This window comes from Triturus cristatus, chromosome 11, assembly GCF_964204655.1.
Source record: "Triturus cristatus chromosome 11, aTriCri1.1, whole genome shotgun sequence".
Taxonomy (NCBI): Eukaryota; Metazoa; Chordata; class Amphibia; order Caudata; family Salamandridae; genus Triturus; species Triturus cristatus.
Genome location: NC_140594.1, coordinates 133,107,128 through 133,122,854, shown reverse-complemented (window position 1 = coordinate 133,122,854; position 15,727 = coordinate 133,107,128). Strand labels below are relative to the sequence as shown.

General features: G+C 44.6%; 3 non-coding genes across 3 annotated transcripts; all 3 read right to left on the bottom strand.

Moving 5' to 3' along the window:
• Window positions 1-3,825: 3,825 nt before the first annotated feature.
• Window positions 3,826-3,961, bottom strand: LOC146783534 (U4 spliceosomal RNA). Its single transcript, XR_014971180.1, has one exon. It is a non-coding gene; the product is annotated as a U4 spliceosomal RNA (small nuclear RNA).
• An 824-nt stretch (window positions 3,962-4,785) lies between these two features.
• On the bottom strand, window positions 4,786-4,925 carry LOC146783533 (U4 spliceosomal RNA). The gene has a single exon (XR_014971171.1). It is a non-coding gene; the product is annotated as a U4 spliceosomal RNA (small nuclear RNA).
• A 9,910-nt stretch (window positions 4,926-14,835) lies between these two features.
• On the bottom strand, window positions 14,836-14,976 carry LOC146783532 (U4 spliceosomal RNA). The gene has a single exon (XR_014971154.1). It is a non-coding gene; the product is annotated as a U4 spliceosomal RNA (small nuclear RNA).
• Between the last annotated feature and the right edge of the window lie 751 nt (window positions 14,977-15,727).

Genomic DNA, 15,727 nt, shown 5'->3' with positions numbered 1-15,727 from the left:
CTCTGCAAGTTGGGGTGGTGGGAGGTTGGGGGCTTACCAAGCAGGGATGCAGGGAGGGGTGCGTTTGTTTTTGTTTGCAGGAGGGGAGAAATGCTCAAGACTTACATAACCAACAGACGTCGAGGGTAGACTCAGAGTCCAAGGCGGGGGAGCAGGGAGGCCCCGGTGCCACTAGTTAGACGCACGGCCAATGGGTGAACCGGCTATTGTGAAGGTTTGGTCCTGGAATGTGAACGGGCTGGGCAATAAGATTGAGCGCACACTGGTGATGCAATACCTGAAGAGGCATTCCCCGGACTTTGTTCTTATTCAAGAATCGCACCTGAGGGGCAGTAGATGTAAAGCCCTTGATAGGTTTGGGTACACGATGGTAACGCACTTGGGGTTTACGTCCGGGGCTCGGGGAGTGGGTATTCTCATACGCAAAGCACTACTTCTTGTGATTACTGGCACTTGGTCAGATACTGCGGCATGCTTTACCACGGCGGTGGGCAAATGGGAGGGTCGCCTGATGATCTTTGTCTCCTGCTATGTGCCACCGGGGCTCCACTCGTTGACACTCCCACAGCTCGGATCACTCATAACCGACCTATCCGAGGGCACCCTAGTCCTCGGAGGCGACACAAACTCAGTAATGAACCCGGAAATGGATAGGTCTGGCCCTCGGTCGAGCACAAAGGGGGAACGTGGCCTGGCAGAATTTGTAGGGGCATTGGGTTGGGTGGACTTGTGGCGCGCGCACAACCCTACACTGAGACACTACACTTTTTACTCGGCTAGACACGGGACTTCCTCTAGGCTTAATCATTTGTTCACACACACTGACAAAGTAGGGGACTTCTCTACAACCCACCATATGGCGAGGGGGATCTCAGATCATGCGCCGGTGTGTGCTACTCAAAAGGCCCACTGATAGACAGGGCAGCCTTCCCGTGGATAGATCCATGGCAACTGTGCGATCCGACGCTGAGTGACAAGCCTACTAGATGGTGTTGAGGGGGCAGGCGCAGGCGTTAATAGGGGCAAAAAAGAAGGAAGAGACCCTGCAGTGTAGACAAACGGATCAGGAAATTAGCCAGATGGAGGGCGAGGCGCGAAAACAACATGTGCGGTGGCACGGCACCGGTTGGCACTGAAACAATGGGAACTGCGGGCCCTAGCGGACGGTGAGGCACGGGCATATGCGTTGGCCACCCAGCATCGTCTATATGATGTCGGAGATAAGGCCCTTAAACTCCTAGCGTGGCTTGAGAGGCGCGATAGGGGAAGGTCCTGGGTGGTGGGGACCCGAGACGCGGAGGGGGTGCTTCGGTCCACCAGTGCAGATATCGCAGAAGCCTTTACAACACACTTCGAAAGCGTGTACGCTCCAGTTAGCACGCGGTCTGCACAAGACTGTGAAGAATTACTCAGGGATTTCAACCTGCCTATGGCGCACCCGGAAAAATATGACGACCTAGAGGCAGACATTTCGGTTGAAGGGCTGGGTAAGGCGCTGGGGTCGCTTCGGGCAGGTCCGAGCTCAACGGTGATTTACAAGGAAGGCAAGCCGGACGATCTGTGCAGTTCCTATAGGCCTATCTCCCTCATTAACGTGGAGGCTAAGGTCCTGGCAAAGGTATTGGCGGACAGGGTGCTGCTGGTTATCAAGGACCTGGTACATGTGGACCAGTCAGGGTTTATGCAGGGTATCCCAGCAAATGGCATTGATGTCGCTTGATGCCTCAATGGCCTTCAACAACATTGAATGGCCGTACTTATTTGGGGTCCTCCAGAAACTGGGCTTTGGCCCGTCCTTTTGCAGCTGGGTCAGACTCCTATATGAGGGGCGCACGGTGCGAGTGCAGGTGAATGGTGTCTTGTCCAGGTCCTTTCGGCTTCGGAGGGGCACTCGGCAGGGGTGCCCTCTCTCCCCGCTCCTGTTTGCACTGGCGCTGGAGCCTCTGGCCCACTGGGTAAGGAGAGATCCTGAAATTTGGTAGCTGCGGGCACCGGAGGATTGGGAGGAACATATTTCCCTGTATGCTGATGACATCGTACTGTTCCTAGCACGGCCGAACTATTCCATAGCGAGGGTCCTCCATATTTTTGAGTTGTTCGGTAGTTATTCAGGATGCAACATTAATTGGTCAAAGTCAGTGATATTTCCTCTCCCGAGTCGTACACCCAGGATCCCGCTGTGCTGCGCGGCTCCGGTGGTGGTGGGCTGGTTTAAGTACCTGGGGATTTTCATCACCCGGGACCTGAAGGATTTCCTGGCGAAAAACCTGGAGCCTCAAGTGAGGCATCTCACTACAGACGTTAGTCACTGGCGTTTGCTCCCACTCTCGCTCCTAGGTAGGTCGGCCCTGTACAAGATGCTGATGCTTCCGTGGCTGCTTTATGTGCTACAGAACACTCCCTATCGGATACCACAGACTATTTTTAAGCGTATTGCACAAGAGGTGCGATCTCTGCTGTGGGCTGGAGAGTCGCAGAGAATCGCCCTACACAAGTTACACAGAGGGGTCTTTGATGGGGGGATTGCAGTACCGGACGTCAAGTTGTATTACTGGGCCTCCCAAATGCAGGTGATCAACGATTGGGTGTATGTAGAGACGGATGAACCAGCATATCGAGTGGATTGGGCAGCGATGCCACGAGGTAATTGCAAATCACTTTTATACTCCCAGCGGATGGGCCTGGCTTGGCCAGAGCATACCAAAGTGGTGGTCCAATGCTGGAGAGACGCCAATAAATTGCTAGGTTGGGCGGGGAGACTGACGGGCAGAACCCCGCTTTGGGCAGGTGATCCCCTCAGAGAGGTGGCAGCGCTGACGGGATTCAGAGGCTGGCGCTTAATAGGCATTAAATATTTGGGTGATGTGCGGAAGGGGGATGCACCCCACACGTTTGAATACCTATGGAAAGAGTATAGCATGCACGACTCACAGCACTAGACGCACCTGCGGCTCCTTCATGCTCTGCATGCCCACATCCAGCTTGGGGTCTCCATTCCGGAATATTCACCGATGGAGGATCGGCTACTGTTGGACCCCATACAGGGGAAACTAACCTCCATGATCTACCGTAAACTGCTTAACAACCTCCCAGATTCTTTGGTCTCCCTCAGGGCAATATGGGCTGGTGATTTGGGGGCGCTGGATGATGAGGACTGGCAGGAGGAACTCAAAAGCCCTAGAGAAGTGGCTACGCTCATTAGAATTAGGCTAGTACAGCTCAAGATCCTGCATTGTACCTTCTATCGTCGCACCCACCTATACTCCTGGGGTCGGGTTCAGTCAGCGATGTGCATCAGGGGGTGCGGGGAGGAGGACAGCTTCATACATATCTAGTGGGGGTGCCCAGAGATTTCCATATTCTGGCGGAAGGTCACAGAAATCATGTCAGAGGTGGTGGGAGTGCCTGTTCCCCTTGATCCCAAGTGGCTTCTCCTAATGATCAGGGGAGGCAGATTGGTCCGGGTATGTGAGTTTATGGCTGGCACTATCAGTGGGGGTGGAAACGCGCAACATTGCCAGAAGTTGGGGGGCGTTGGCACCCCCACAGATTGAGGAATGGAAACATGATCTTGATTGGTGCCAGAGGGCGGAGGAAACAGTATATAAGAGTAGGGGGGGTGCTAAGAAATGGGAGAAGGTGTGGCTGCCCTGGAGAAGGTTTAGAGGGCTGCGGGGGGCAGACTTGTACTGATAAGAAGGGCAACTTGGTAGCCTGCTTAACCCGGGAAAGTATTGATTATGATTATCTGTACATAGCATTTCAAGTACTCACGACGTTGTCACTGTATGATGTGGTCTCTCCAGCTTTGTTAATAAAAAGATTTTTTTTAGAAAATAAAAATTGCCTATATCAAATAGTTTTTGAGTTGACATGATGGGGTATTGCGTAAAGTTTCAATAAGCAATAATCGCGCCTTGGATAGACCTCATTAGCTACAATACTACCACCTCACAAAAATAACATACCATAGGGGGGATATGAGCAGTCCCACAATGGTGACACTTTTGTCTCTTAAAGGGAGACAAAGTTGGAACATATGCACTGATCCGAGAGATATGCAAGCATACTTTCTATGTTTTCTATCACTCCGGTCAAAAACCCCACATCATATCGACTACTTTATTTTCTGTTGGCTCTGCAGATAAGTGCCCGTTGGGCTCTGGGATTCCATATGCTAATTAGCAGATTTCAATATACAGCCTCCTTTGGCACCTCCCTTCGTCTCTCTCTATATGTGTGATGTCATCAGTAAATGATTCCGTATAAAAACACATATTCTCCTAAACCCCATCTGGCTCCTCCCAAAATTAGTACATGTACCTGAATGCAAGCCGAGCAACCAAAGGAGTACTATTCTAGAATATTACAAGAGTTCACTTTGGCACCTCCTTGTTCACCCAGATACAAGATGCCTTTCTTGTAAAAGGATACATATCAGTCTGCCGACAAAGGAGTGTACAATCTCAGCTATTCACTCAATAGCCGACAAAATAATACATTAGCTCTGCTACTTAGAGAAATGCTGAATAAATGTCTGAAGCTTTGGACACTGTGCAGCTTCCAAGACAATTAGATCACAAAGTTTAATACGTGTACCTTACCTATTGATTAAGAGGACCCTTTTCCACTGATATGAGAAACACTTTAGTTGAAATAAAACAGTTGTTGAAAAACATATTGAGCAAAGAGTATTGATATTCTATGAAAAATATCTACATCTTTTTTCTTATTGAATGATTACATTGATGTAGAATCAATATTCTTTTGCCACAATTGATGCAGCCTCCATGGAGACTATAAAAAATGCCAAAATGAACTATTTTTCAAGTATACACGGTGGGGTATTGGGTAAAGTTTACCATAAGCAATAATCGCACCTCGGAGAGACCTCATTGGCTACAATACTGCCACTACACAAAGATAACGTCCAATTGGCAATATGAGCAGTTCCACAATGGTGACACTTTTGTCTCTTACAGGGAGACAAAGTTGGAACATATGCACTGTTTTCTATCACTCGGGTCAAAAGCCAGACATCATGTGGACTACTTTATCTTCTGTTGGTTCTGCAGATAAGTGCCCATTTGGCTCTGGGATTCCGTATGCTAATTAGCATATTTCAATATACAGCCTCCTTTGGAACCTCCCTTCATCCCTCTCTATATGTGATGTCATCAGTACATGATTCTGAATGCAAACACATATCCTCCTAAGCCCCATCTGGCTCCTCCCAAAACTAGTTATTGTACCTAAATGCAAGCAGAGCAACCAAAGGAGTACTATTCTAGAATATTCCATATCCTTCCATAGATATTCTTTTAAAGTTCCTTGATTGGATTTCCACACTTTGTCCAAGGTAGTTATGTACGCCCCCTGTCTTGCCAAAGAACTGTTTCTGAATGCCAAACTCTAGCCTGATTTGAGCTGGTGAAGTATGTTTGGGCAAACCAAGAATAATCCTGTATGCGGCTATGATTGTATTATCAAGAGTTTTTGCATCTCTGCCTCTCTGTACTTTACTGCCATAAGCAATTTTTGGCAGGAGCTTGGCTCGTATCACTTGAGCCAGCGGTAGGAGCGATGGACCGGTTAGTTTACTGTTTTTAAAGACATTGCTAAGGCGAGGCCTTTGCCTCTAATGCTGGTTTTTTGCACAGTGAAATGGCCGCGATTATCGATTTTTACTCCTAGATATTTATATACTGACATATCCTCAATACGAGTATTGTCCCAATACCAGGTAGACAATTTTTTCCTATTTTTGCTGATCGTCATTGTCTGCGTTTTCTCAAGATTTATAGTCAGTTCATTTGCTTCAGAATAGCCCTGTGTAGCGTTAACAAGATGTTGCAGATCTACTTGTGTGTGGCTGATTAGGACTATCTCGTCCGCATAGAGGAGACACAGTAGTGATAGCCCACCTAACCTGGGTGCGTGAGAGTTACATCTATTTAATATCAGGACGAGGTCCGCTAAAAACAAGTTGAATATGTGGGCGCTAAGACACAACCCTGTTTGAGCCCTTTGTTGGTTAGTATGCGTCTTGACAGTAGTGACCCATCACCCAGCTTTATCTGGACCCATGTGTCCGTGTGAAGGCTGATCAGCAAGTCTAACAGAGACCTTGGTATCCGCCAGCTGCTTAATTTAGACCATAGGATGTTCCGATTTATATGGTCCAAGGCAGCCTTGTAATCTATAAAGCAGAAATGAATGGGCATTTTAGTTGATTCTGCCTTATCTATTAGCATTCCCATGGTTAGGATATTTGTGGTTGTTCCAACTGATTTAGCGAAACCAGTCTGATTAGCTGGAATTAAATAATTCTCTGTGGCCTAGGCCTGCAGCTCCTCTAAGAGTGTACCTGCAAAATACTTTGCCTTGTTGTCCATAAGGGCCACTAATCGATAGTTCTGTGGAAGTGACTTGTCCCCTGGCTTGAAATTTGGAGACATAATTGATCCCTTCCAAGAGCTAGGCAATCTGTTAAAATATCTTATTTCCAAAAACAGTGGTTCAAGTGCTGCTGCCCATTCATTCTCGTCTTGTTTATTAAGGATGGGTGGAATTCCGTTCGAGCCTGGACCCTCCACTCTTCTTCCTTTTCTAATTTGGCACTTAATGGTGTTTCGTGTGCTCGTCAGACCATCATTTATTGATAATGTATGACCCTCAGGTTTGCCGGTGCTCATGTGGAATGTTTGTGCTTTATTTATAATAATGCTTTTTGCCGTATTATCAGATTTTGTCTCCAAATTAATAGAATCCACATCTTGATTGAAGTGGTTCCCGAGGTAGTTTGCCCACACTTCTTCTGTAATATTAGAGGAAACTCCGTCATGCGAAGGTCTTGTAAATTGGTTTATGGTTTTCCAAAATCTTGCACTATTGCTCTGTTTGGTGTCAGTGTGTAGTTTTGACAAAAGATTGTCCTCCGCTGATCAGTTGGCTTTCCATTTTTGTTTTTTCAGCATTGCCTTTAGCTTCCTTAATAGATCAAGTTTCAGTGCATTTGTTGGATTAAGCCGAAGTTGTCTCATCGTTTGGTAAATTTATATTCTCGTGAGACATGCTTCATGCTACTATGGCACGGTTGGACCCATGGATTAGTTCTTGTAGCGTAAGCTGCCACAGATGTTGTAAATTGCACTCATTTCTCGACTTCACTTGATCTGGTTCTAGCACTAAAGTGCTATTTAACATTTTCCAGCATAGTAACGTCGATCGCTACTGCAAACATAGGGGCATATTATCAAGCCAGGCGATAAAATTATCGCCGTTTTAGCGGCAGAAAACTGCCGCTAAAACGGCGATAATGGGCTTGATAATATGCTCTATGGAATTCCAATTGAAGTTCATGTTAGATGTCCTTCACATCTAACATCAGCTTCAATTGGAATTCCATAGAGCATATTATCAAGCCCATTATCGCCGTTTTAGCGGCAGTTTTCTGCCGCTAAAACGGCGATAATTGTATCGCCTGGCTTGATAATATGCCCCTAAATCCTTTTAAAATTGATAGTATAAAGTGATTCTTTAGGAGCTAAAGATCGCTCAAATTTGGGTTTGCCTACTTTAAGCACAATTTCTTGGGGACGGTGAGCACTGTCAGCTTTAGCACCCATCTGAAATAAAATCATGTGTTGAAATAGAGGCAGTGAAATGAAAGTATAATCCAGTATTGTATTAATGTTTTTTGAATAACGTGTTGTAGCTGGGGGGTTATCTCTGGCAAATCTTCCATTTATTGCTCTGATATTAAAATGTTCGAAATCCTCTAATATCTGTTTCCCTATTCCGTCTTTCCCGAGAGCAGCGCTTACCTCTGCCCTACTACGGAATCGTTACTTCCGTTGATAAAGTAGCACATCCCTCTACTTCACCCTTCTAGCAAGCATTAGCTAATTGTTTCTCTGGCATTTTAGAAAATAAACCTATTGTTTCGCAATCAACCCGAATGCCTTTACATTCACACTCGTTCATACAAGAGAATGTAGTACATACGCACAGAATCCTGTCTTTCCCGAGAACAGCGAACAGTCTGTCCTACTACAGAATTATGACACACGTTAACAAAGCAGCGCTTCCCTCTACTTTGTCCTTCTAACAAGCTCAGAGAACACCTGCTACCTTTTCAGTGATAAGCGTTATCGGTATTTCACAGGTAACCTTCGCTATCATACACACTTCTCTCACACCGAGAAAATTTCTAATGGCAACACACGACGATGCCGCCGAATCGAACCCAGACAATGCGCCGTGCAACTTCACTTGTCACACGTTTCCCCTGTGTACTTACAGGGCAACAACAATTCCGTCTTTCCCGAGAGCAGCGCTTACCTGTGCTCTGCTACGGAACTGTTACAAACTTCCGACTTCCTACATCCCAGAAGCCGTGCTAACAACATATAACTCAACGCAACTCAACCTATAGTGTTAGTACATAAATCAATACCAATCAATAATCAATAAGCTATTTACAAGCAATAATTACTAAACCAAACCAGTAGTAAACCATACCTCTGCTACCAAGAAAAACTGATGCAGCGCGGAATGCAAAATCCCTCCCTTCGTCACAGATCATAGATCACACACAATCACTACATTCGCAGGTGGGGCCCATAACACCAACATACATCCTTCTAATAACCTGTTTCAAGGAGGTGATTGTTCCACTCGCTGTAATGGAAGAGAGTACTTACATATCCCTATTCATAAAGATCTAAACTTCACCTTTAGTACTCCTCCCATGAATAGGCCATGGATCTACTAGCTGCAGGTTGGAGTGATAACAAAATCTATAACATCATTTACATAAATACATTTTCTCAAATAATAACGACCCAACACAGTTCTTGTAATGTATATTAAATTTTATCTAAATAATTGAAATTCAAGTCTCTGGTTTAATCAAGCAAATAGATCATCATAGTTACCTATTCTGGCTAAAAGTCGCCCTCTAAGTCAAAATCTTGGTCATCAGTTCATACTGTCAGAGTCTTAGGAAACAGCTGTCCTGCAGTGTCACCGTCCTCTCCGTCAGCATAACGTCAGGAAATCGAAAATCTTCTGAAGGGTCTCGCTAAACCAACCTCTCTAGTCTACCATTTTTATAGTAAAATTTACATTCCGAAGTGTAACAAATTATACTTTGAACGACTCTCATTGGTTCGTTTAAAATTGTTCGACTTCTTTCCCATACATATAATGTGTCTTTAGATATAGTTCCAATCCACGCAATAGTATCTTTTCATTGTTTCTTTCAGAGCAGCTGGCTGGTAGCCCGGTGTGTCCTTGGGTGGCACAGTTGGGTTAGGGTCGTTCAAGGGCCACTGCAGCTAATGGCGACGCATGCGCACTTCACCCAGAGATGCTCACAAATGATGTCAATTTCGTCTGATAGGGATGTCGGCCATTTTGTGGCTACCAAATGGTCAACTTAAGCAAAGAAACACAAAAATGTAATTAATACATGGAAATGACTAATAATCTGTTATCCCCTTACTAATACCCATAGGTGTATGTATTTATCTAGCAGAAGCAACACTTAATGCGGGTTATATTCACATTAATAAAGCACAAATCACGGATACATCACACAAGCAACATATAATCATGCAATTTCTGATTGTCTTTTATTAATATGCATACGAACATTAGTTTACATCATTAATTAGGCCATGCAAATGCAATTCCCACGTGTATTTCTTATATTAGTAATGTTGGTCAGTTCACACAGCAAACAATTAGTACAATTGCTATTAATTAATTAATCTTATTAATCTAAACATGCAAAATGGAGAGGGTGTACGATTTTTAAAGAAACCCCCACTCCAGCACTTTATCACCCATCTGAAATGAAATCATGTGTTGAAATAGAGGCAGTGAAATGAAAGTATAATCCAGTATTGTATTAATGTTTTTTGAATAACGTGTTGTAGCTGGGGTGTTATCTCCGGCAAATCTTCCATTTATTGCTCTGATATTAAAATGTTCGAAATCCTCTAATATCTGTTTGCCTATTTTGGTTTGTGTTAATATTCGCGGCATCCCTTGTAATGGGATATCCCAAGTTGAATTTTGCAGTAGAATCTCTTCATTTGATGAAGTTCCCATAAGATTAAGGTTAAAGTCCCCAGTAAGCACACCTCCAGAAAATTGCATAGTTCTTGTGCTGCCTTTGTTTTCCTTTTTGGATGGACGTAGGCATTGATCAAAGTAAGATCGATGCCCCCTCTACCCGGTGTTAGTTGCGAGGTGAGGTTTACTGCCATTGTCACTGAAGAGGTTGGTCCAACTTCCTTAGCTATGTGTGCACTTGTGACCGAAAAGTAGGTTACTAGTCCGCCTTGGAGGTGACCATATTTTACCCTCCTAAGTGCACAAGTAAAGAAACGCAAAAATCCATGAAGGTGCGGAGGGTCTATTTGCCATGTTTCTTGTAATGCCACGATGTCGAAAGATCTTCTGTAGCTAACAAAATCTAGGTCAGTCATTTTGTTTGCTAGATCATTTACATTCCATGAACATATTCGTAAATGATCATGCTTACTTGATTAGTTAGTTGTAAACTGGTGTTTTGTCAATTTGTTTGGTTATTGTTCTAGCTTTCCATCTTAGATCTGTTAACCAACATGATGACATTGTGAATTCTTGGTCGCTTCTGATGTTACTAGGATATTGCTCATTACTCGCTCTGCAGTTCACCACCCCTCCTCTCAGCACCGATATTCCTGGTCTATTAACAGAAGCCTGAGCTCCCACCATTGTCCCCGGAATTAGCAAGTCAGGATATCCTGGCTTTATATAAGGAGTAACTGCTATCCCCCAGTTTTTAAATGTATGAGCCTCTAAAAGTATTTTTTGTTCAACTGATGACGTTGTCCATGTTGTTTTCGTATTTTCACTGTCCGTTTCATCCTTGTCTTTGATAAATTCAATTGAACCCAAATCCAAAGTTGTCACTTCATTCTGAGAGGGAATATGAGATAACAGCCATAGAATATTACCTTTGTTCAGGATGTCGTACCTGCCTTTAGAGATATAGTCAGGCCTGAACCATATAGCCCTTGTTTCCTTCCTTGATTCCTCTGAGCTGATGGTCCCTTTGTTTTCTCTGCATAGTGGTGTAGGCTCGTGTCTTCGATTTTCTGATAGTGCCTGACGATTGGAAGATTCTACTTTCTCTCCCTCACTTTGAGGTATTATTTGATGTCTTGGTTTAGACAATTGGCCTCCAACTCCCTGACAGGGGAGATCTAACGTGGTTCCTAGTTGTTCTGCAGGTGCCTGGGTTTCTTGTCTCTGTTGGGCCCTTGTATGTATAATTGGTGTTGCTTGAATAGTGGAGGCCAGTTGATTGTCATTTGTCTCTTTATAAATGCTCCTTTTTGTTTCACCTGGCTTCCTAAACTGTGAGCATTGGTCGTTGTAATTGTTTAGGTTAATTACCGAAGTGTTATCACCATTTGTTGTTCGATTGATGATGAAATGAGTTGTGGTATTGCTCTTTTGTGGTAACTTCTGATCAGGTTCAATTTTCCTCTTTGATCATTTGAGGGATCATGCTAGACCTTTTTTGGTGGGGGGCTTCTAGTTCTTCATTCATAGCGTTCCCGAGATCTTGTATTTTCTCAGTTACTTGCATTGCTCTGTTGACGGTCTGATTTGTTCATTTTGCAGCTTGTGTATACTTTTCGGGGACCCCTACTGAATTGATGTCATTTTCGGGCGTAAGTTCGCTTTGTGCTAATGATGACCCAAAGAGGCGCATTAATTCATCCTGATTTGAATTTGTTTTTTGGTTTCAGCCTTTCCATCTTTTTGCTCGCCTTTGCTTTGTGTTCATTTTTTTGTCTAAATTATCTCCTGATAGGGCCTCAGGCATTTGACCTACTAGAGTTTTAGTTTTGCTACCCTCTGTTCCTATAACTGATTGTACTGGGTTCCTTTGTCGTGAAATTCCCTTTATTGTAGATTTTGGTTGAGTGTGTTTCTGTTGGTTCATGAATTTCTTTTTCCGGGTGACCCTCAGAAGGTTAGTTATTTGGGCACTGCGGAGCCCTTTTGAGTTGTGTACATAGATCACTCAGCATTACTGGGAGGGAGGCTAATTTGTCAATAATTGGACCAATTTAAATTGGCACCTTGCGATCGGTCATACTTGTTTTGTAAAAACACGTTTAATGTGCCTAACTTTCCCTCGATAGCAACCACAAAGACAGCCAGAGTGTCTAGTAGCGTTAGTTGTGTGTCCATCTTGTCAGATTGGTAGTGGAGGGCCTCTACCAGAAGTTGCACTGTTTTTAACAGATTTGGCCAAGCACTTCCATGATTTGTATGTTTTGGAGATCCCTCTGGACTTCCTAAGTTTATTGTAGCCTTTTGTTCTCCATTAGTCATCCCCGCCACCTGATCTTCTTGATTGCCTTCAGTTGGCATATTAGAAGTATTTGCGGGAAGCCCGTTCCTACACTTGTCTTGAGAATAGGTGGCCATAAGGTCCTCCCACTCTTCCTTCCCCAAGTATGAAGAGGCTTCTGTGTCTTCCAAGAAGTGAATTGCTGGCCTATCTTCTTTTTCTTGCTTTGATGCCGATCCTAATGGCATTTTATAATCTGTTGATACTGGAGATGCCGGAGAAGGTTCTTTTTCGCTCCACTCCTCCCTTTCCCTCATATATGTGTACTTTATATTCCTAGGCTGCTTTGTTACCTCTGGCCTTCTCAGTTCACAGATCGCTGGTACGTCAGTTGTAGCGCAGCTGCCTATTATATTTTTACTGTGAAGTGATCCTCCGGCCATAAGCATTTCATATATACCCATTTGTCCTTCTCCTAGACCTTCGACAGAGATTTTGCGTGCTTCATTGGTCCTATGTACTTGGATTAGCTCAGTGTCAATTGTAGCTTTCTTGACTAGTTTTAGTGTCCTGAGCCACCAATGTCTTGTGACATTGTGGGGTCCATGTTACTTGCAGTGGTCTGACAACTACCATACTTGAACTTTCCTTTTAATAAGTGCTTCTCAGCGAGCCAGTAAATTGTAATGCCTGAAGAGGCGACTGGAGGCCCGGCACTTCTCTGGCATTTGAAAGGAGAGTGTCCCCCGCATTATTTAAAAAGCAAAATTTCTTGTAAATCTTTGGTTGAAAAAGATTTTTTCCGGTTTTGATAGATGTTCACTCGCCGCTTGTTCGCTTGAAGTGTTTCTATCTGTAGTTATTTAAGTTTAGGAGCAGTCACACTGTACTGCTGGCCTGGTTTTAGTTGGCGGTTCTTCCCTGGAACCCTCTATCATCTTAGCGGTCTGCTTACGCTTTTTTGTAGTTCCTTTGACCGTCGGTCCTCCCCGTACACGGCCATACCTCATACTGTGCTTATTTTTAATTAGATAAATAGAACCTTTAGGTGACTTTCCAAGGGACCTTTGAAGAACTACAAGTTTTGAGGGTTTAGAGGGTTTTGAGGGTTTTCGTAAAAGATTTTTGTTTCCAGTCTTTAATATCTAAATTTATGATAGGTTTGTGATGCTCCCAACACAGCGCAGCACAGCACAACGCAGCGCCCATTGATATTTCCAAGGCAGCCCTAGTGTGCAGACTTCCTCAATGTAATTTGACATCAGAGGAGGATAACACGTGCTGGGGCCCCCTCTTATTGCCTGCCAAAGTTTCAGATTATTTTTCCATTCTTTAATGTGCAGCAAACCGCCTCCTGCAGTGTGATCTTTTTCACAGGCTCTGATGCTGATTATTTGCTGGTTTAGCGCTGTTTGACAATATTTCGTTCTCTGTTTTCACCTTTTCTCCACCCTACAATGATGAACGATACAGTGGTTTAGAAAATGCCACTGGAAATGCTCCCCTCCTGTCCTCGCTGTTAGCAGGTGCCTTTGGGCTGTTGAGAGTAGGATGCCTTTGGGCTGTTGAAGAGAAGGGAGCAGGAATAAGGGAAGTATGGGGAGAAAACCTCCCCTCTGCTCAACCCTGCCCAACGTAAGTCTGCAGCAGTTTCCTCCTCCCTTGTGATGGAATATTCAAAATTGAAAGCGGGTGCAACGGACTCACCAGTGACTGTCTCTCGCTTGTGCTTGAGGGAGTCCGGGCTCTTGGTCGTACTTGAGGGAGTCCAGGCTTTATAGGCTGTAGCTGTGGCTGCTCACCATCCGCCTGCCAGCCTGCGTTTTCTGACATCCACTCACCGCCCCTCACTGCGCAGCAACGGTGGTGTCGGTGGAAGCAGGCGGTGGAAGCAGGAGGTAGAAAACAGACGGCTTGACCACCTGGTGGCTTAACCTCCCTTCACCTCTCAGCTCACAGCTCACAGCTTCAGGCAGATTCAGGGATCCTACACCTCCCGCGGTTCCCACGGCCCCCGCAGAGCTCCGGCGGATCTGGCGGGTTTCGGATTCGGATTCGCTCTCCTTCTCCTGCAGCTCTGGCTCCCGCAGCTCGGCTCGGCTCTCCCGGCCGCACTGCACTGCGCTCTCTGCCGACAAAGGAGTGTACAATCTCAGCTATTCACTCAATAGCCGACAAAAAAATACTTTAGCTCTGCTACTTAGAGAGATGCTGAATAAATGTCTGACGCTTTGGACACTGCGTAGCTTTTAAGTCAATTAGCCCACAAAGATTAATATGTGCACCTTACCTAATGATTAAGCAGACCCTTTTTAACAGATATAAGAAGTATTTTGGTTCAAATTAAACAGTTTTTGAAAAACATATTGAGCAATGAGTATTGATATTCTACGAAAAATGTCTACACCTTTTTGCTTATTGAATAATTACATTGATCTATAATCAATATTCTTTTGGCACAATCGATCCAGCTTCCGTGGAGACTATCAAAAATTGCCTATATCAACTATTTTTCAAGTTGACATGAGGGAGTATTGGGTAAAGTTTTCAATAAGCAATAATCGCGCCTCGGATAGACCTCATTGGCTACGATACTACCACTGCACAAAGATAACATCCTATAGGCGATATGAGCAGTCCCACAACGGTGACACTTTTGTCTCTTACAGGGAGACAAATTTGAAACGTGCACCGATCAGAGAGATATGCAAGCATACTTTCTATGTTTTCAATCACTCGAGTCAAAAGCCAGACAACAGGTGGACTACTCTATCTTCTGTTGCTTCTGCAGGTAAGTGCCCGTTGGGCTCTGGGATTCCGTATGCTAATTAGCAGATTTCACTATACAGCCTCCTTTGGCACCTCCCTTCATCCCTCTCTATGTGTGATGTCATCAGTACATGATTATGTATGCAACCACATATCCTCCTAAGCCCAAGCAGGCTCCTCCCAAAACGAGTTCTTGTACCTAAATGCAAGCAGAGCAACCAAAGGAGTACTATTCTAGAATATTACAGGGCATATGAGCAAGGGCCTGCGATAATTATCGCTCAGCTCTTTTAGAGCAAGGATGATTATCACAGGCTAACGCTGGATTCTATCGCGGAGATAGCGTGCTATCAGCAACGCTTATCTCCCAAGCGACAGGAATCCATGCGTTAGCTGGAAAACAGTGTGATTATCGCTGGTAATCCAGCGATAATCGCACTGTGACCAGCGATACCTTGCTGCAAGGGTAGGGTGGTCTTAGCCATGTAATCCACCTCCCATTGGATTACATGGCTAACTCAGATTACAAGCAGGCGTAAGGAAAGTAGCGATAACTGCGGTTAGCGCTACTTTTCTTATTGCTCTGCTTGTTTG